Here is a 19,935-nt window from a genome sequence, read left to right on the forward strand (position 1 = left end):
TTCTAGCTCACTGCTTGCTCTGATCCTCGTTCTTTTGTTTCTTCCATGGATAATCCTAACACCTGGCTTTCAGAACTAGGGCGAATATTCCCATTCCAGCCTGCTGACCTCTCAAACCAGGTTTTGCCCAGAGCCTCGCCCATTCCCACACCTACCCTCTGTCCAGACCTGTACCCAGACCTGGATCTCACAGTCCCAATGCCCCCTCAGTGTCCACAGTCAATCAGTAACTCTCAATGTCCCCAGGTTCAAACCAGTCTTTTCCACTTCCATCAAGAGCCTGGTTAGAACACAAGGATTAAAGACATTTCCAAACCATATGTCTTCCACTCTAATTTTTCTTACTGAGAAGTGGCATCTGTGCCCATCGCCAGGAGTAGCAGTCAGAACACTGCTGCCCACTGCACCTTGGTATCTGCATTGCCAAGGAAAACACATTGCAGTCAGGCACTGGACGGAATAACATTTTATTTACATAGAGAAGAACAGAGAGAGGTCAGCTTCCGTGGTGGGCATCGTTGCCCATGGCCAGTGGCCACTCCTGGCAGCCTCGGGACCACTGGCCTCCATGCACACCTCTTGTGCCACAGAATGAAGACCCCTATCCCCTCCCCAGTGCCGATAGGTTAGAGCAGTGAGGTTGGCCAGGTGCCATATGCCTTGAGCAAAACAAAGGAGCACATACTGAGTCTGAAACAGGGAAAGATGTGCCCACACAAGGTAATTAGTGTAGCACACGCTGTGAGGACTCTCAATCTCCTGGTGAGGAAGGTTCCAGGCCCTAAGTCCACTCTTAGGCACAAAGGCACAAAGTCCACTCTTAGACTGCCTCTCCCCACAGTTCTACTTTCGGAGTCACTCTACTTAGAAATGGTATTGTTTTTATTGAGTCTATCAATGTGTTATCATTCCATTTCCAAAAGCAGCATAAGTGTATCTCAGTGAATGGATTATTTTTAGAAGATGTGGATCTAAAGAATTTTTGTTCTGAATTTGTTTTCAGCTCCATCTCTGAGACTCTCTTACACTTACCTGAGGCCATCACTCCCCCTCTTCCTGAACACAAACACTGACTTGGCATGAGACCATAACCCAAGGGCTTTAGACTGTCATAAGATTATAAACACTAAATGGAATAAATCTTATTGGACAGATTAGAATGATCAGAATTAGAATGATTATGTTAGAATCAAATTAATAATTAAGTTAAAATTACGGATTTGGAAAATTAGCTATAAAAATGTTCAGATCAGTGACTGCATTGAGAACTTGACTAGCATGTTTGTAAGTTTTCTAGAAAGAACTTAAAGAACGGGCCCCTACACTCACACCATGTCTATGTTCCATGTAGTTGCTATGGAATGAACAACTCTCCTGGAGGACATTTCTAGCTAGAAGTCAATGCACATAAACTGCCCTCCCCACTCCGGACATATTTCTGTCCTGGTAGCAAGAGAGGTTGAACCACAGAATCTGAATCCAAGTGGAGGTGGGGGATACATTTTAAACTCCTTCATTGTCCAAATGTTCTGACTCAGGTGGCTTTGGGATGTGTCCCAAAGATCTTAAAGAATTTGGGAGGGAAAAACCCATCATATCATTGGAATGCACTGTGTTTTAAACTCAACTTTGAAACCACTTCTTAGAACTGCACCAGATAGGAGCACCTTCAAACTGGCCGCATACAAGCACGTGTAATCAGGTAAGCACCAGATTGGCTCAGTCAGTGGGAGACTAATAGAATAATGGGATTTTACTGAGTAAGCACATGGCTTGTTAAGCTGCGGTCCCTGGAACCACCAGCAGCAGTGCAACCATCCCCAGGGTCTAAATCAGGGGTCCTCAAACTACGGCCCAGGGGCCACATGCAAATACAAATATTGTATCTGTTCCCATTTTGTTGTTTTTTTACTTCAAAATAAGATATGTGCAGTGTGCATAGGAATTTGTCCATAGTTTTTTTAAAAACTATAGTCTGGCCCTCCAACGGTCTGAGGGACAGTGAACTGGCCCCCTGTTTAAAAAGTTTGAGGACCCCTGATCTAAATGTTAGCAAGGGGCTGAAGACACAGTTTCTGAAACAGGTGAAGAATCAAAGTTCTTTGAAATCTAGCAGGGGGTTAATGTGTCCTCAGGCATCATTGGATCTAACTTAAGAAAGACCTCAAGGGTTATGTGCTTCACCGCTGCAGTTTCTTTTAATGCAGAGCCCCCTGGCCCAAGACACAGGCAGAGGGGAGCTCTAGAAACCATTGGGTCTTCCCGACTGGGGAAGTGGCCTGGTCTCATTATCTAACACAGCAGCACCATCTTCATCCACATAGTAGGGACGGATAAACAAAAGAGGCCTTTCTTTGTGGTGCCAAAAAAAATAAAAAAGATCCACTTCTCTTTTCCCCTGTTCAAACGCATGGGATTTTATAGCTCAGTGCTAAACCAGCTCAGTACCTGATTGAAATAACCCAAGAGGAGGATACGGAGGGAAGGCTGAATTCAGAATGCTCTGTGAATGTACATCTGTTTTATATGAGACACACAATCTGTCTCATTCCAACCTGCATTTCTGGGTCACTTGAGACATTTAAACTGCACTTATAATTAACAGCTATTTTTAAACAGTGAAAAAATAGAGCACTGGTAAGGTACAAAAGCATTAAAATTGCCCCAGTTTCGCTTTTCAATAGGACACACCACCGCAATATGCTTCAAGATCAAAGAGAGCTCAGAAAAAGAGAGAGTGAGAGAGAGAAAGAGAGAGACAGGCCGATCAGTGGGGATAAATTGTTCCCATTATGATGGTGTAAGAATAGGGTTCTTTCAGTTGAAACAATTTAATAACCACATTCATTACATTGGTGTCCACTTGGTTTTATCTGAGCAGTTTTTGCATAACTGGGGAGCGAGTTCAATTGAGCTTATTCTCTAGAAATTAAGATGTGCGGGGTTTGACATTCAGAAATTAAGCACTAATAGTCGGCCAAGCAGTTGCCTCGAGATGTCCCCTGGATGTACTGAGATCTGCCTGCCGCTAATTATGTCAAATGCAAATGCATTCTCTGAAAGACCTGCCCCCAAATTTTCGTCAGCTCATTTTAAGGCAGTTAAGGTTATATTAGGGTGATGATGGGATGCCAGGGTCTCTTCTTTGGAATATGTGTACAGAATCACTTTGCAAGGCATCACTTGCTTAGCATCAGTATAGCGTTGCCATCTGTAAACTTGTTTTACCCTTAGCTATCCACAGAGCACATCTTTCAGCACACTCCTCGAGTATTCTGTGAGATCAAGACAACCCAACAGAATCACCGCAAACACTGCAAGTGCTGATTTGACAAACAAGGGGATCATTGATTTAAAGGAAGGAAAAGTCACTAATTTTCCAGGGTGACTTCAGCTGTGGGTATCTATGCACTAGAAAAGGGGGTGGGGGGGCTTTTTTGTCAACCAGCTCTCCTGAGCGCGGTTCCATTTGCCAGTTCTCTACTGCACTGTAGAGCCTAATGTGTCATTTGAAGTGTACTTTATCCTAAAGTGCTATTTTAAAAAGATATTAGGAATGGGGCTGTGGAGAAATGCATACAGAAGAAACTCCAGGGTTTACATATGATGTATTAGACATACACAATCCATTCTTGTCTGCTCCCCTCACAAGGAGCTAAATCACGTACAGGAACATTTAGAAGACATTTCCCAGCACACACTAAATCCTTCTTTGTTTGCTTACCGCTGCCAAACAAGCAGAGAGTAAAGAATTGTTGGAACATACATTGGGTGGCAACTTCATAATAGCTGCACTTCTTCTTTCCTTCCTTTTGCCAGAAGACAAAGTGTAAAAACTGAGAAGTCCCCCTTACCTCCGCAAAGCCTCTTAAATTATGGCTTTTCCAGGGGCAACTGCACTTCTCTCACTAGACCATTTCCCCAGATGGGATTTGCAATATAAAACCACCATAGATTGGCTTATTGAGGAAAGGAGATAGACTTGTACAAATCACTGGGAAGATAAATAAGCTATAGAGATCAATAAATAAAAGCCAGGCGGAGAGGAAAAAATCAAACTCCGGCATTCCAGACCAATTAAGATGTTATTTACTGCCCATGCGATTGTAACTTCGATGCTCTCCTTCCTCGTTTTCACACCATGCGCATTTGTTTTGCTGAGAGAAAGATATATAACCGATGTGTAAATAGAAAATGATATAGATAGATTTTATGTCCCATAAAACTGTTAATCTGTGCTCCACATTAAATATAAAGTACATTTTTTATTTAGACACTGCACTGGTATAATTAAAATAAAGTATGCCAGCTTTATTTTTTCAGTAAGTCATTTCCAACCATAGAGATCAAATAACAGTGCAACAGCAGCATGAAATGTAGTTATAATAGCCTGAGACCACATTTCCTGAAACTAAAACATGGGCGATAATAGTGTGAAGGTACAAATTAAATGCAAATAAAACAGATTCCCTATTGTTGCTAATCCCTGGATTGGGTTTCAGTGGGGAAATTTAGCTGTAATGTTTAACTGCTTTATACAGTAATCAGTGACATGTTATCAGTTATATTTTGGGATCTTTAATGGAAACCGCAGTGAAGGGTTTAAGGAGACTACCCGTTCTCCTTTCAAGAAGAGAATGGAAGTGGCCTGAGGCAGATCAAATAGAAACGTACTGCCCAGACTGCCTCCTGGGCACATGGCAGCTGGCAAACCCTCACTGACTTATTCCCTAATTGATGTACATTTTTCTGGCAACTACTTTCATTCGCCAGCAGACGCTTCTTTCGATTTCAAAGCTGTGTCACACCCTTTTGAGGGTGGCTGCTCTGAAAACATCTCACATTTTAACACATTTTAAGGGAACTCCGATTTCTGGGTTTCTTGCGCTGCAATGAGCCTACATGCCACAGAAATCAGGTGTGGCTGACACACATGTTTTCTAAAGTTGAAAAATACGACTTAAAGTGAGCTGAACAGAGCTGCCTTTCCTTTTGGCTCAGTTCCACAGGGACCTTGCTACAGGTGTTTACAATGGTTGTTGAGCAATCGGCTTCTCGGGTTTTTTTTTGTTTTGTTTTGTTTTGTTTTTAAATATATTTTATTGATTTTTTACAGGGAGGAAGGGAGAGAGATAGAGAGTTAGAAACATCGATGAGAGAGAAACATCGATCAGCTGCCTCCTGTACATCCCCCACTGGGGAAGTGCCCGCAACCCAGGTACATGCCCTTGACCGGAATCGAACCTGGGACCTCTCAGTCCGCAGGCTGACGCTCTATCCACTGAGCCAAACCGGTTTCGGCACTTCTCGGGGTTTTAAGCGCGCTGACACAAGTGATGTTCTGGGGAGACATGGCCTTACTCTAGAGCTTTTGGTAAACAATCTCTAATCTTTTATAAAATGACATTGGTCTTGTAATTCTATAATTTACAGCTCTCAGATTTCAGGAAAGTTCTGGGCACATTACATTCTTACACTCTGTAACTACAAATGCCAATAACGGTGTAAGCTAAGCAAATAAATAACTATCAGAGACCTAACTCTGCAGCCCCTTCCTTTCCTCAAAGCCTTATATGTCTGAAAGGATAAAGAGCCACATTTACACAAGTTAGTCCAAACGTCATCCTTCTTCTCCCAAATAAGGTGCTCATGGTCCCAGGGGCACATGAGCTGATGATGCACTGGGGCACCAAGGAACCACCCGAAGATCTGTTTTTATTCCTTTATATTCGAAGAAGAAATAAAGCTTTACTAACAGCATAAGTAATATTATATAATAGTGTGGTTTAGAAGATTTACACATATTAAGGTGCATACTCAAAATTTTAAAACCATTTTCATGCATGATTTTAAGAGACTACGAGGCTGGAGACTGCTATTAATCCTTCAAATATCAGTTTGAGAAAGAACTCCCAGAGACTCCATGTGGTAAGCAGACTAATGCCCGCCCCTAACATGTCTAAGTTCCATCCTCCAAAACCTCTGAATGTGATGTCTTGCACGGCAAAGAGACTTTGTAGGTGTGAAAAGGGTATGGACCTTGAGACAGGGAGATTACCCGGGATTATATGGGTGGACCCAATGTAAACACATGAGTTCTCAAAGGTGGAGAGCTTTTCCTGGCTGCAGAGAGAGAGAGATGTGACGATGGGAGAGGGTCAGACAGATGTCACGTGAGAAGGCAGGGGCCATGAGCCGAGGAAAGCAGGCAGCTAGAAGCTAGGAAAGGCAAGAGAAAGATCCTCCCCTGAGCCTCCAGAAGGAATACAGCTCAGTCAACAAGTGATTTTAGCCCAGTGAGACCTCTGACCTACAGAATGTAATATAATAAATCTGTGTTATTTCAAGCCACTAAATTTGTGGTAATTTGTTATGGTAACAATAGGAAACTTATACACTCCATCTCCCTAACTAATTTTGTATACTGGAGTATTAGGACAGAGCTGAGTACTACATCCAATAGATTCAGGTTGCACTCACTTAAACATTTTTGGTCAACATTTTTCGTTTATATCACTAGGGGAACCAATAGCAGCAAGGTATGACATGAGAAGTTGACAAAATATTATTTGCAAAAATGAAAATAATATTTGCAAAATATTGGAGCAAGCTCTTTGGTCAGGAAGAGGTGAGAGTTTTCAGATATGATCTTGCTGCTATCTGAACCTTATCTGCAGTGCCACCAAATATTAAAAGAGGGAAAAAGGTGGCCTTGGAATAAGTTGCATTTCCCCCAAATCTAATGCTGTTAGAGGTTTTTAAAACTCATTCCTCAATATTTGAACTTCAGAAGGTAAAATCTCTAGGAATGACAGTATTGTGCTGGAAACATTAATGTGCCAGCATGAAATAATACCATTCCGTAGGAGGTAATAAAGGCATGAATTATGTCAAATTGTATTTGGTTCACGGATGTTACTGTGCCTCTTATGGGCAGATACAGCTAACAGGCACAAGAACACCTTCCTGTCTCCCTCAGAAAATTACAGTCGTGTGCACAAATATCAGTCTAAGAAATTAGGGGACTGTTTGTGGCAAAATGAAAATGTGCCATGTTATAGATACACCTCCTAAGGATATGAAGTAACTCCGTTACAGCGGGACATAATTTTTCTCTTGATCTTGCTCATAGTAGAAAGAACCATTAGACCATTCACATTACAAGTGGTGGCTTCCACTTCTGCCAGGTAATATAATTTACTAAATGAACTTGCTGCTATGCCATAGAGTGCTCCATTATGGATTCTAGCCATTAATTGGTTTGGGGTCATTGGCCATCTCCATTAATGTGAGGAATCTATTCTTCTTTAAGTAACATGTTTACTAGCATCTCCTATTGAAAGGGGCCACTCAAACACTATGCATCATCACGCATGTGCCGATGTACATGTGTATTGGTTTTCCTGTATTTATTTATTTAGGGGAAGAAAACAGGGTCCTTTCTGTAAAGTTTAAAGAAAGTATTATTAGCACTATTGTGTACCAAAGTTGTCTAAAAGTCTGGGGAACATGTGAAACTCCATAAGCCTCCTCATGACTTAACTTTTGGAGCTGAAGCACGAAGTGGGGACAGCGTCCTTACCCTTCTGCAGATGCATGAGATGGCACTGCAGACAGGACCATCCCTTCTGCTGCAACCTGGGTAATAATGTGCTCAGTTCATCTGCACAGCATAGAGTCATCCTCTCAAAAAGTAATTCGCTTCTTTAAAAACGGGAAGGAAAATAAATATGGCGCAGTAAAATTGTTGAGCAGAGGAATCTATCTGGACATTTCACAAAACATTTCATTATGCTGACAATTCCCAGAAGTACTCTCAAGAGTGCTTTAAGCTGAGGATTACGGCGCAGGAGCTGATGGACTTTTTTTGCAGCCCCTTTAAAAGGCAGTGAACCGTTTTTCTATTTTATTTAAATAATGCCCCTTAAAATGGATTTTTAGAGGTATAATAACTCCTTAAGAGTCAGTTATGCTAAACAGTTTCTCTTGATAGAAATGTTGTAAAACTCGTTAACTGCACAATTTCAGATGCCGGCTTGGTGAACACTAACTGACATGTGAATGACCAGAGTTTGTAAAATAAATTGCAATCGTTGTTGTATCACACAGCTAGCATTGCATGAGCTGGAGGCCACGAGGGGCTCCAACCTGACAGAAAATTACTTCAAGATGAATGAAAAGTGCTTGTTTCTCTTTATTAGTTTTTAGAGAACAATGAAAATGTTGAATTGTTTACAGAGGGCTGATTAAATGTGGTCAGTGGGGCCATGTCCCTACTGCTAACTGTTGGCCTCCCCCTCCCGCTGGCCCTCAACCTGCACACTCACAGGCCATGTGATGCCAGCTCCCAGCCCCCATCCTCTGCACCCGGCCACATGCATCTTCTGACGGGCTATTATGGCTGCACATCTGTGTGTGAAATGTGCTCGTTCTGACATTCCACGGCTGCCCGGAGCTGCGAGGCCTTTGTTAGGTAAAGCCCTGTTGTCAAGCCCAACAAGCAGGTCATGCAATTTGCCGGACACTGCGGCAGAAGCAGCCCGGATGAATTGCTTCAGCCTCAAACAATGCTCGGTTCCACATTGGAATACATATCTATTTCTTTCATGGCACAGCACTCTAAAGAGTCATGATTTTGTGTTTATGAGGCTGTGATTTAAATAGATATGTACATGTTGCTAGGGTTAGACTACCACAAAATAGCCTGTTTGTTGTATTTACTTAGGATAACTGCTGTCTTATGGCTAAAGGAAAAGGCATGAAGTGCTTTCACTGGTCATTTGTGGTCTAAATCCCATTTATGTTTTACCAGAACGCACAGCGAGGGAGAAGAGAGGCACTCGCTACCATTTTCGCTGACGGCTTGGTTTACTTAAAGGGGTGGTCAAAACCAGGGCATTTAGGAGGATGTTGCGGAGGACGATTCTCACTTTATATTTCCACAAAGTAAACAGCCCTTGATGGAAAGAAATATGAGAACTCATTAATAAGCATATGCCAAGCAGGACAGAAACAGTCTTTTTACCAGACCAGACTAAGTGAATCAGATCCAGAAGATGTTTTGGCAAACTAAAGCATTAGGAAAAGCAAATCACTACCCTTTCAGCGCAACATGCAGCCTCCCGTGGCCCATCCCCTTCCTCACTGCCAGCCTCTCTCTTACACATGTGTATGTGCGTGCACACACACACGCACACACACGCACGCACATGAGGACATCAGCAGTAATCGGGAGCAGTTCAAATGCTATTTGTGGCATTCTAACACAATACAGACCACACACCCCTAATGTGTGAGCAGGGTTCTCTTCTCCTCTTTGCAGAACATGCGTTCTGAGCCTATTATGTGTATAAACAATGGCATATGTAATTACCTTTCCAGGGTGGCAATTATTCCTCAGAATCAACAACCAGATTTAAAGCATGTTCCCCCAAAAGACATTCAGGGATCAATTCTGGGTCAATTACGTCAGGCTTTGATTTATCACATGGTGTCAGGCCATGTTAAAAAAAGAAAGTAAAAAAAAAAAAAATCAAACAAACACTCTGAGGTAAAGGCTAAAGGTTTGATTCAACTGGTTTGTTCCAACTTTGCTTTCCCTCAATTGCTCTGCTTTCCCCATCCTTAAAGCAATTGTGATTTGCTGGGTTTTATCTGTTAGACAGTTTGCTGTTTGAGAAACTAAATGCAGTGAATCTGGACTACATCCAGATGTGAGCTGCCCCCACACACCACCTGGCACTGGAAATTTCTCCAGAGAGTAGGGGTTAATAATTCAGGCTTTGGGATCTAAGAGATCTGGATTTACATCCCCATGATTAAAACAAGATACATATCACTGCAGTGGGTAATACTTCAAGTGGTTGTTGTGAGGTTTAAGTGAAATAATTAATGATAGGATATGTGTAAGGCACTTAGCTCAGTGCCTGGAGCATCGTGAGTGCCCTGTGAATGGAGTGATTGCCCTTCCATTGATGAACAAGCCATCGGAGAGGTGGGACAGCCCTCAGGACCTGCCCCTGTGTGACAAGGACCAGGGAAGCAGTGGCTGTTGGTACAAATCATAGGGCTGAGCTGCTGAGTCCAAAACTGCAGCTAAGAGGTCCAATGTAGAGGACTAGACTATATATAAAGTATCAGATGATAAACTACAAACCAACAGCAAGCTTACTCTGTTAGCAAGACTGTTCTATCTTTTATAGAGCCTGATGAACCGTAGATAAAAAGGCTACTTTACACACCTTGGTTACCAAGTGTTAACTGAACACATACCTGCTATGCACCAGGCACTGTGCTAGGCACCAGGAATACAGAGATGTTACTTCTAACAAAACTCCCAGGACAAAAAAATAAATATCTACAATTTAGTGCAAAACAAGTTCATAACTCAGATTATTGAAAGCTACTTCAGGCAAATTTAAAGTGACGTAACAAACATACAATATCACCAGGGTTTGGGAGCTGGGTGATTCATCCTACTAAAGGTGAATCATATAACTAAAGTTGTTGGTCAAATTAGAATACTCCTTTACTGAGAAGCAAAATGAAAGTTTTCAGAAATTAAATAAAAAGGGATTATATGAGAATTCTCATCAAATTCTTTAGGGAACAATATAATACCCCACTCAAAGAACACTTTAAATCAATTTTCTGTGGAGTAGCATTATTTATTGAACAAGAGGGAAACAGCAGTTACACAATTCATTTCTCAGACACACACAGTACTATTGGCAGTGTGTACTGGCAGCTTAATTAAGAAGTCTGTTGATAATGTTAAAACGCTGGCACATTTTCAATTCAGATGGACACTCTCAAGACAAAGACATGTCGATTGTTGGCGCATACGTAACAAAATGTGTCACAGACACAACATAAAATGTCTAGTGTCAACAATCATATTAGTGTCTCAACACTGGAAAAATCATGACTTACTCCCAGATCAGAACTAATTTTTTGGAAAACGTATATAGTCACTCAACTTACAGAACATAGAGGACAACACCATGAATACTGAAATAGCCAAATTTTCACACACAGCCATTTTCCAGGTCTGTTTGGCTCCTGTCCTGCCCTGTCTTGGGTCCATGAGTAAGGACCCCAAGCTTGATCCAAACCTTCCCCTCCTCCCTGCTAATAATTCACTCAGGACGGCAGGCCCCTAGGCATTCAAGGTAGAGGCCTATTGAAACAGATGTGATTCCGTCACCCCACTCCCCACCGATGTACAAACATAATATAGTTTTCCAACAGACACTCTACACCTACAGGGAAAAAGGAATTTAATTCAAGTTAACTCCAACTATAATGTGTTGATATCTCTAAAGTCTACAGAACATTTTTGAAATCAACAAAAAGGATCCTACCTATCAGAAGTCCAAAAAGAAATGGAATTAAGGTCCAAAAAGAAATGGAATTAAGATGTCCTGAATTGTTCACATTAGAAGTTTTGTTTTGTTTTTTATTAAAGGAACTTAAAATACTCAGAGAAATATACTCTTCCATTTGTTTCCTGTCTTAGAGACACACTTAGTAAGAACAGAAGGCACACAAAAAAATGTTCATTGAAACGAATAAATCTATGGACGGCAGGGACCACATCTTATTTGTCTCCTTCCCTCTCTCATGTTCCTTCTCCTGCTCCGTATAGTGATTCACATGTAGTAATTACTCAATTAAATTGAAAAGCCAATGCATGTTTCAATTCATGTTCATTTGGAAGGGTTGCGCTGATTTAAGGAGCAACTGAGACGAAATTTCCTGATTTCTGGCTAGTGAGGCACACACTGTCTTGAAAACTTTCTTTGCTGAAGCTTGCGTGCATAGCCCCAGCATCATTAACTGCTGGCAGCGGTGGCATTCTTAGGGTCTTCACTTGTTTCCATTTTTGTTGAAGGGAGCATGTTGATTCTCCAACGGCTGTTTTTCTAGAAAATGTGAAAGGTGATGTGAAGCAGGTACTTAGTGAAGCGGATGCTCAGCCTGTCCCTGTCCCACAGATAGTACATCTGTGAACAAAACGCAAACACATTATTAATCCAAGCCTTTATAAAACAACTTCTCACAACTACAATGACTGGTCTTTTGCTGATCACTAAAATTATTTAGCTCAACAGTTCAAAAACACAACAAAACTACAGGCTCTTTTATGGTAAATAAAAGTTTGAACAGGATTAAACTTTAATGCTGTTTAAAGTGTTCTTTCCTTACCTTAAATAATGACTTTCAAATCCATGCCACCTCCAGGTGTAGATCCACGTGTCACAAAACCAGAAACACCACATGTCTGTGCATTTCGAAAATAAGGTTTCCCTACCCGAGCAGTTTCTGTCATTTCTTCCTTGCCTTGATAAACAGGAATAAAATCCCTCCTGAGGTCCCAAGACCTACGCCTTCGTGACTAAAGTCCCTGCCTGGGTCCCATCGTTTAGCACCAAAGTGGATGGCTGGGAAGCAACAGCTGCCGATGGAGAAGCCTGTGATGACGCGATCTGGCCGGGCAGGAGCACGCTTTCCTCGGCAAAGGCTCTGAGCTAACCAGGTGGGTAAAAGGCAGGTACAAACACTGCCAACACCAACCCCAGTGGGGGCAAAGCCCCCGCCACCATGAGAGCAGCATGCTAGGGCCCAGGTAGGTTCCACCTTAGGCATATCCGTGTGCATATCCATGTACATGTATATTAGTAACACTATTGTAGACCAGGAATGACAGACACCTTTGCAAGAAACATTTCTATTTATTCACATCTCTGAAATGTTCCAAGCAGACCCATAGCAGTGAGAGGTAAAGCCAGCAAACACATAGGTAAGCTTAGCCTTAACACAATTTATTTACTAATTTACTTTATTTATTTGGGTTTTAAAAAAATAGGCCAAAAGCAATTGCATATGTGTTTATAATGCCCTTTAGCCCATGAGCAAAAATGCCATACTACATGGACATTTAAAATCCACCTGGAATCATTTTAGGTTTTATCCATTATCTCAAACTTGTCACTAAAGCATGTTACCTCTTCATTTGAAATGTTTTTAGCAGTCCCTTCTTCTAACTTCTACTAAGTTCCCCTCCCCGCCCCCCCGACACCCCACTTCCTTTGTCAGACCTGGTTCTTCTCACCCTGGAATGTGGCAGCCCCCTCGCTGTTCCTAGATCTCCTCAGCCGTGGTATCAACTCCTTCCAAGTGATGCTGTTTCCCCTGGGCCTCCACTTCCAACATTCACCCCAGGACCCCTCTGAGCTCCTGTCCTGCCCTATGGCAGTCTCCACTGAAGAGGCTCAGAGTAGCTGTGACCTTCGGCCCACCTTTACCAGGCAGGCAAAGGAGCAACCACCTCAGCCCGCCAGATAGCACGACTGGAGTTCCTTTGGCACTACAAATACACTGAATGTGCTCCACACTCCTTCATTACGCTTTCTCCCTCTATTTCCCTACTAACTCCAACGTATTGGCCCAATCTTCAGAATATTATAGTGTTAGGACCCCAGATTCTATTCCAGGACTCCTGCTGCTGGCTGGGATCAGAATCCCCACTGCCATTCCTGACACCACCATTCCTGACTCTGAATCTCACCTGTTCTACTTGCCCAAACCTCCTGAATTGGATCTCCTCCAACACTTTCCCTGAACCACTCTCAAGGTCATCACATCCTCTTGGTCACTGAGGACTGGTTTGCTGGCCAACCCTAGTGCAGCCAGGCTACCAAACTCTGATACACTTAATCTTGACTTCCCCCTGCCCTCTGACAGCCTATGTTGCTGAGATATTCTTCCCAACCCAGACAAACTCTAACACTATAATGTTTTTGAAGCATTCCACTACATTTCCTAGTCTCCAAGATCAAGTCTCCACTGCCCTCTCAGCTCATTCAGAATCTTTGTTCGTCCCTTCTACCTTCTTATTTAGCTCTGCCTTCTTAATCACCTCAGTTGTGACATGATCTAAGAAGCATTCTCCAAGAAACAAATCCTCATTGACTTATCCCTTATCTGGATTCCTCTGGAGTAATCAATATCACACGGTTTAAGCACTTGGTTTTCACTAAATGTTTTCATAGATATTAGCTCTGCAGACAGACTGCTAGTTCTCTGAGGACTTGGAGAAAAGTCATATCCTGTGCATGCTATTGACCTATACTGAGAGAGCAAAGTTCCACTTCCATCTTCTCTCTACCTTTACTCCACTCCCCAACCCACCCCCATGGAAGTGGCTGAATCAAGTTACTGGATTCAAACTAAACCTTGTTAAAAGGAATACGGCTTTTGTTATAATGAGAGGAAAGGTTCAAGTTTTGGCTTCTGAAGGATGTGCTCTGTTTGGAGTTTGTCTCTTGGGGTTCTCCTTTTGGATTGCTTCTCTGTACTTCTATGTCACACTGAGAGAGCAAAGTCCCACTTCCATCTTCTCTCTACCCTTACTCCACTCCCTTCCTTCAGCACCGGCCCAGGTGGGTGGGAAGCTTGGCTTCCTTTGTCGCCTGGGTGACCCAAGCCTCCTGCCTGCTCTGGCTGGCTCAGTGGCTGCCACCATCTTTGTCCCACTAATTTGCATACTCACTCCTGATTGGCTGGTGGCCATGGCTGTGGGCATCTAGAAGGGACAGTTAATTTGCATATTTCTCTTTTATTAGTGTAGATACACACTATATACATATGTACATAACTTTGATGTACTACTTGAAAAGAAGTAAATACTGAATGTAGGATATCCTGAAGTCATAAGATTATCTGTCACTTGTCCAAGTCTGTGGCCAAAACTTCACTTTGAAACAATGCCCTTAATTAGCATGTGATGCAGACACTGACAATTTTCCCCATCTCCCCTTCTCCTTTATTAATAGAACTCCTGAATTTTGAGAAGTAAATGGCCACAAAGAGTATATTTCCAGGCCTTCCTGGCAGCTAGTATGGCTGGCAGGATGTGAGTAGAAGTTAAAAGTCCAACATCTAGGGAATGCCTTTAAAGAGAATACTTATGTCCTGACTGGTGTGGCTCAGTTGGTTGAGCATAGTCCTGTACACCAAAAGGTCACTGGTTTGATTCCCGGTCAAGGCACATGCCTGAGTTGTGGGCTCGATCCCAAGTAGAAGGCAGGCAGGAGGCAGCTGATCATGGTTTCTTTCTCACATCAATTTCTCTTTCTCACATCGATTTCTCTCTCTCTTCCTCCCCCTCCTCTCTCTCTAAAATCAATTTTTTAAAAAAAATATTAAAGAGAATTCTTATATATCTTTAGACATATGAATGAGGCAATCAGAAGGTAGTAAGATGGAAGTTTCTTTCTCCCTTACCCAGCAGTCTAAGCATAAGCAGTTGGAGCTGATATACTCCACTTTGTCAGGGAGCTCCCTCTAACTTGTTTCAACCACTGTATTTTAGAATCTCTTAACCTGGATATAGGTTAGGCTGCTGTAACAAATATTGCATTATAATTCTAGCTCTTACTAACTATTCCAACATTGAACAAATTATTTAAACTCTATGAACTTGTTTCTTTTTTTTATACCTACTTAACAGGTTGTTGTTAGCAAATAAGACTGTCTTTTTTTCTTTTGCTTCCCATTATATCCCCAGCTTCTAGCACAGATCTGCATATAATAAAAATTAGTTATTCTAGCTATTTCTGTTGATATACTGATCTAGAAAAATAATGTCATACTTTAACAACTAACCATTAAGTACTTCCAAAAAACTACACATTGAAATACAACTAATCAATATGTTGTGCATTCGAGATGTGACATTTTCCTGACCCAAATCTTAGAAAACATGATCTAACAAAAGGTTTTGTCTGACTTGTGAATTTACTTATATGAAAATTCTTATATGTTAAACCATTGGCTGTCAATTTAAAGAACTGACTTTACTTTTAAAAACAATCTGCTTAAATTGGGCAGCCCTGGAAAGTCAAAGGCACACAACCCCAACATTATTGGTTCTGTCCCCTCTGGTTTTTATCACAAGGTTCCATTTATGCATGCATATTATGAAAAAACTGGTTTTATAACATATTTATGGTTGTGAATTGGTATTATCCTAGCTCAGAAGCTCCTGAAAAATAATTCTTACGTCTTCCCAAAGGAAGATGAGCACTTCTTGCTTCTACAAAAATAATAGGAGTGAGTTTTCAGTAAAACACATTCCTCCTATTGAAGAGTACTTAATAAACACACATACACACCTGGTTGCTTTCATTTCACAAGTGGCACCCATTTGCCAGTCATCAAAGTAATACAGTCTGATCTAGTGAGGTGATGGATTCTGACAAACTGTGTAAGCCTGTCATTAGGGGAGGAGAGATTATAGTCTCTATGCAGGACATGATAGTGCTTAAATTTCTCATCCATACAGCCTATGAAACACAGGGGAAAGCAACAAGATGAAAATAAAGTTGAACATAAACTTACTGCTTCCCTCTTCAATGAATGATATGAGTTGGTCCCACTCTATACTTTCTGCTTTGTATACATACAGCTCTATTTCTTCCTGGCTAATATAAAGATCTTTCATAAAGGACAAAGATTATGCACAAATTTTACTATTCAGTAATTTAAGTCTAACTTAATGCCTTGTGCTTCCACTTTTAAAATATTACTTTTCCCTCTTTTACTCTACCTATCTATATAGCCATTTTGCTTCTCTCTAATTTTTTACTTACGTATTTAAAATTCTCATCAGGATGAAGATTACATCTAGAGTAAAATTCATTAATTAGGCGAACTGAAGAAGACAAGTTTGAATTAATGAAAAGTCTTGAGTGTGGGCTACTGTCAAAAAGATCACGATAGCAGCAACATCTGATGTTTGAGAGATACTACATGAAAATCACCGGGCTGACCACTTTACACCCATTATCTCATTGAGTCCTCATGAAAGTCCAGGAGGTGTTATCATCTCATTTTCACAAATTAAAAAATAAAACCTGAGCAACATTGTGTAACTTGCTTAAGGCCATGTAGCTAATGAGTGATAGAATTACTTTCAAACCTGAGTCTGACTCTGAAGTATATGCATGATTTTCTCTACCACACCAAACTGCTAGGTCTTCCTTCAATCAGAAATAATAGTAAAGCAATATTTCAGATCAGGTTAACAAAACTCTAAAGCATTAAAGAACCTTGCTTTAGTGAAAAAATGAGAAGTTGAAATTAGCTACTTTAGGTAGGTAATAATTATCTGCCATTTATGAAGTACATACTCATACCAGGCACTTTCGACACATTAAATGTAACCCTCACAGCAACCCCATAAATTAGATTGCTGTCTTCATTTTGCAGATGAGGAAAGGTTCTCAGAGAAGCTGAGTCATTTGTCCAAGGTCACATCGCTGGTGAGCGGCACGGTCCGCACCGTGCATTCTGCACACCACTCTCTCCCCCTCCTGCAAGGCCTTTCCCTGGAGTGCTTGAAAAGACTGCTTTGAAAGTAATAGTGCCACCCCCACCCCCCTGTAATTGTATTTATACTATGTGTTAACCCAGAAAAGCTTTCCTTCAGAGACAATGCAAAAGTAAACTTTAACCCAGGCCCTGCCCTCATTATCATAAATTCCCAAATTTAGTGAGGTCCGTGTTAATGGGTTTCACTGTATATAACAAAGAGTTTAATAGTCACTTAGACCTGCTCTATCTCTATTAACAAATCTAAAAAGCCATTCAATGGTAAAGGGAGGAAGAGGAGTAACCTCAAAACTAAAACAGATAAGAAGTGCCTGTAATTTGTACTCCAGCAAAATAAAAATAACACATAACATATGCCAATACAACAATATAGTAGAGATGCCAATATATGACAACAAATTCAATCCTACAAGTTTAGTGATCTATTCATCAATTAAAGAAAATTAATCCTAATCAGATGTTCATATTAAGGAATATAGCCATAGCAAATGGGCAATAATAATTAAAAGTCCATTTCAAATCGCTTGGTCAGCAGCAAAAGGATCTAACAGAGCCAGACTGCCCGGTCCTTTCTGCAGTGCTGTCTAAATGTGCACGTTGTGTTGAAATTCCTGGCTGTTTATCACGGCCCCCCTTGCCACTCAGTCTGTACTGGTTTCTAATGAAGATGTGCGTCCATGTGTACCCTGAGTGAGGAGAATGTACAAGTGTGTAGGTCAGGCACATATCTGCTGCCAGAGCCAAGTCCCCGACACACAGTGTGGGTTTTCCCACACAGGTCTTCACAGTGTAGCAGATTCCACACAAATTCTACCAGCCTCCGAGGGGTGTTGGGGGGGCCTACTTAAAGCAGTCAGGATCCCACAGCTCAGTCAGATTGCATGGAGGTTTCTTCTTGTCCTTAGGTCAACTTGTAAATGAGCTACCACGGCCTCTCTACAAGGGAAGTAGCCTTGGGATACAAGCAAAACAATCGAGGTGGAGGGAGCCCAACTAATGTTTTAGGCCTGGTGCCCTGTGGGTAGGTGGTGGAACCAGATTTAAGTCAACAAGCATTTATTTCTCACAATTCTGCAGGCTGATCAAGATGAGAGCAGATTCATTTCTTGGTGAGGGTCCCCTTCCTGGCTGACAGCCACCTTTTTGCTATGTCCTCTCAAGGGAGGGAGGGACGGAGGGAGAAAGGAGAGAGAGAGAGAGAGAGAGAGAGAGAGAGAGAGAGAGAGAGAGAGAGAGAGAGAGAGGAATCAAGCCTCTGGGAAGTAAGATTTGGAAGAGAGGACTTTAACTTTTTGCTTTGTATACACTATTGTATCTATTTAGGTTTCCAAGCAATTCCCCAAAATTGAGAACCCCCCTTCCTCTCCTGGGTTCTGAAAAAGTTAAGAATACAAAAATAAAAGAGATGAGAGGCTAAAGTATAACCTTGATTACTAACTGAGACCAGAGTAGAGGAAGCAGCTTATTGTGAAAGTCAGACCAAGCTCACTCCAGCAGTCGCCAACCGGTGGTCCCCGGACCACTGGTAGTCTGTGAGGTCTAAAAGGTTGGCGACCACTGAAAAACCATCAACTCAAGCCATCTCCACAGCCAGGCTCATGCGAGGGGGGGGTCTTCCCAGACTCAGGGAAACTGTGGGCTCTCCATAGCTAGGCCCTCCTCTGGGTAAAAAGAAGGTGGCGGTAAGCTGAGCTGGCCCACTTATTCACTCCACATGTGTCAGTTATGTAAGTCCCTCTCCCTGTAGGGCAGAAAGTGGTCTGTGAAATAGGAGTGTAGACTTTGCCTGTGACGGTAGTGTCAGTGGTGGCTGAGTCTAGATTGCAACAGGTTAAAGAGTAAATGGTGAAAAGGAAGAGGCAAGAAAGTAGACAACTCAAGAAGAATTAAAAGAAGGAAACAGAGTAGGGAATTTGGGGAAGGATTTTTTCAGGAAGAGGCCAAAAAATGTTGAATATGGCAAGTGGAAGGGACATCATGATTTCCAGCGAGAGTCTGGGCACAGCGATGGAATACAGGCCACGAGAGAAGGGGGATACCTGTCACTGAGATGTGAATAAAATGGAAGGAAGAGGGAAAGCCATGTGATTCGAGGCAAGGATGAAGGAAAGGAAGTTGAGTTCATATCATAGGATCAGTTTTGCAAGAAAAGTGGAGAGAGATTCTGGGGCTAATGCCAGACAACAAAATTTAGACTTGCAAACTGCCACGGGGCTGGCTGTGCTAAAGTCATGACAAAACAGCAAACCCAAAACCTACTTGTAAATGTTTTATCACAGTGTGATACTTTTGAGAAATTACATGATTTATTATTTATAAGACATTGCTTAGATTAGTATTGATGTATATGTACTCTGTCTCATTCACCATCGTGCATCATAACATTAGTTGATTCACATGCTCCTTTGTCCCCGGGAGCTCTGAGGAATAAAGTTTAAGCTTGACTGGCCCTGTGCACTTTTTCATTGCAATTCTGGCTACCATCACACAATAGTCCCCAAATCACCATGCAGGATAGTGGAAAACCAAATGGACCAG

At 41.8% G+C, this 19,935-nt stretch overlaps 1 long non-coding RNA gene across 4 annotated transcripts in view; it reads right to left on the reverse strand.

The window, feature by feature from the left end:
* LOC308517530 overlaps positions 1-19,935 on the reverse strand; it is a 594,900-nt gene that overhangs the window by 466,425 nt on the left and 108,540 nt on the right. For 2 of the 4 annotated variants that reach the window (XR_013995844.1, XR_013995845.1), the window contains one exon: positions 10,651-12,005. The exons of 1 other annotated variant lie outside the window; for it this stretch is intronic. This is a non-coding gene — a long non-coding RNA (uncharacterized lncRNA). Of the gene's footprint in view, positions 1-10,650; positions 12,006-19,935 lie in introns of those variants that run through there. One more of the 4 variants, XR_013995846.1, reaches the window with a different exon arrangement.

The sequence above is a fragment of the Myotis nattereri genome (genome assembly GCF_964212035.1).
Source record: "Myotis nattereri genome assembly, chromosome: 4".
Lineage (NCBI taxonomy): Eukaryota > Metazoa > Chordata > Mammalia > Chiroptera > Vespertilionidae > Myotis > Myotis nattereri.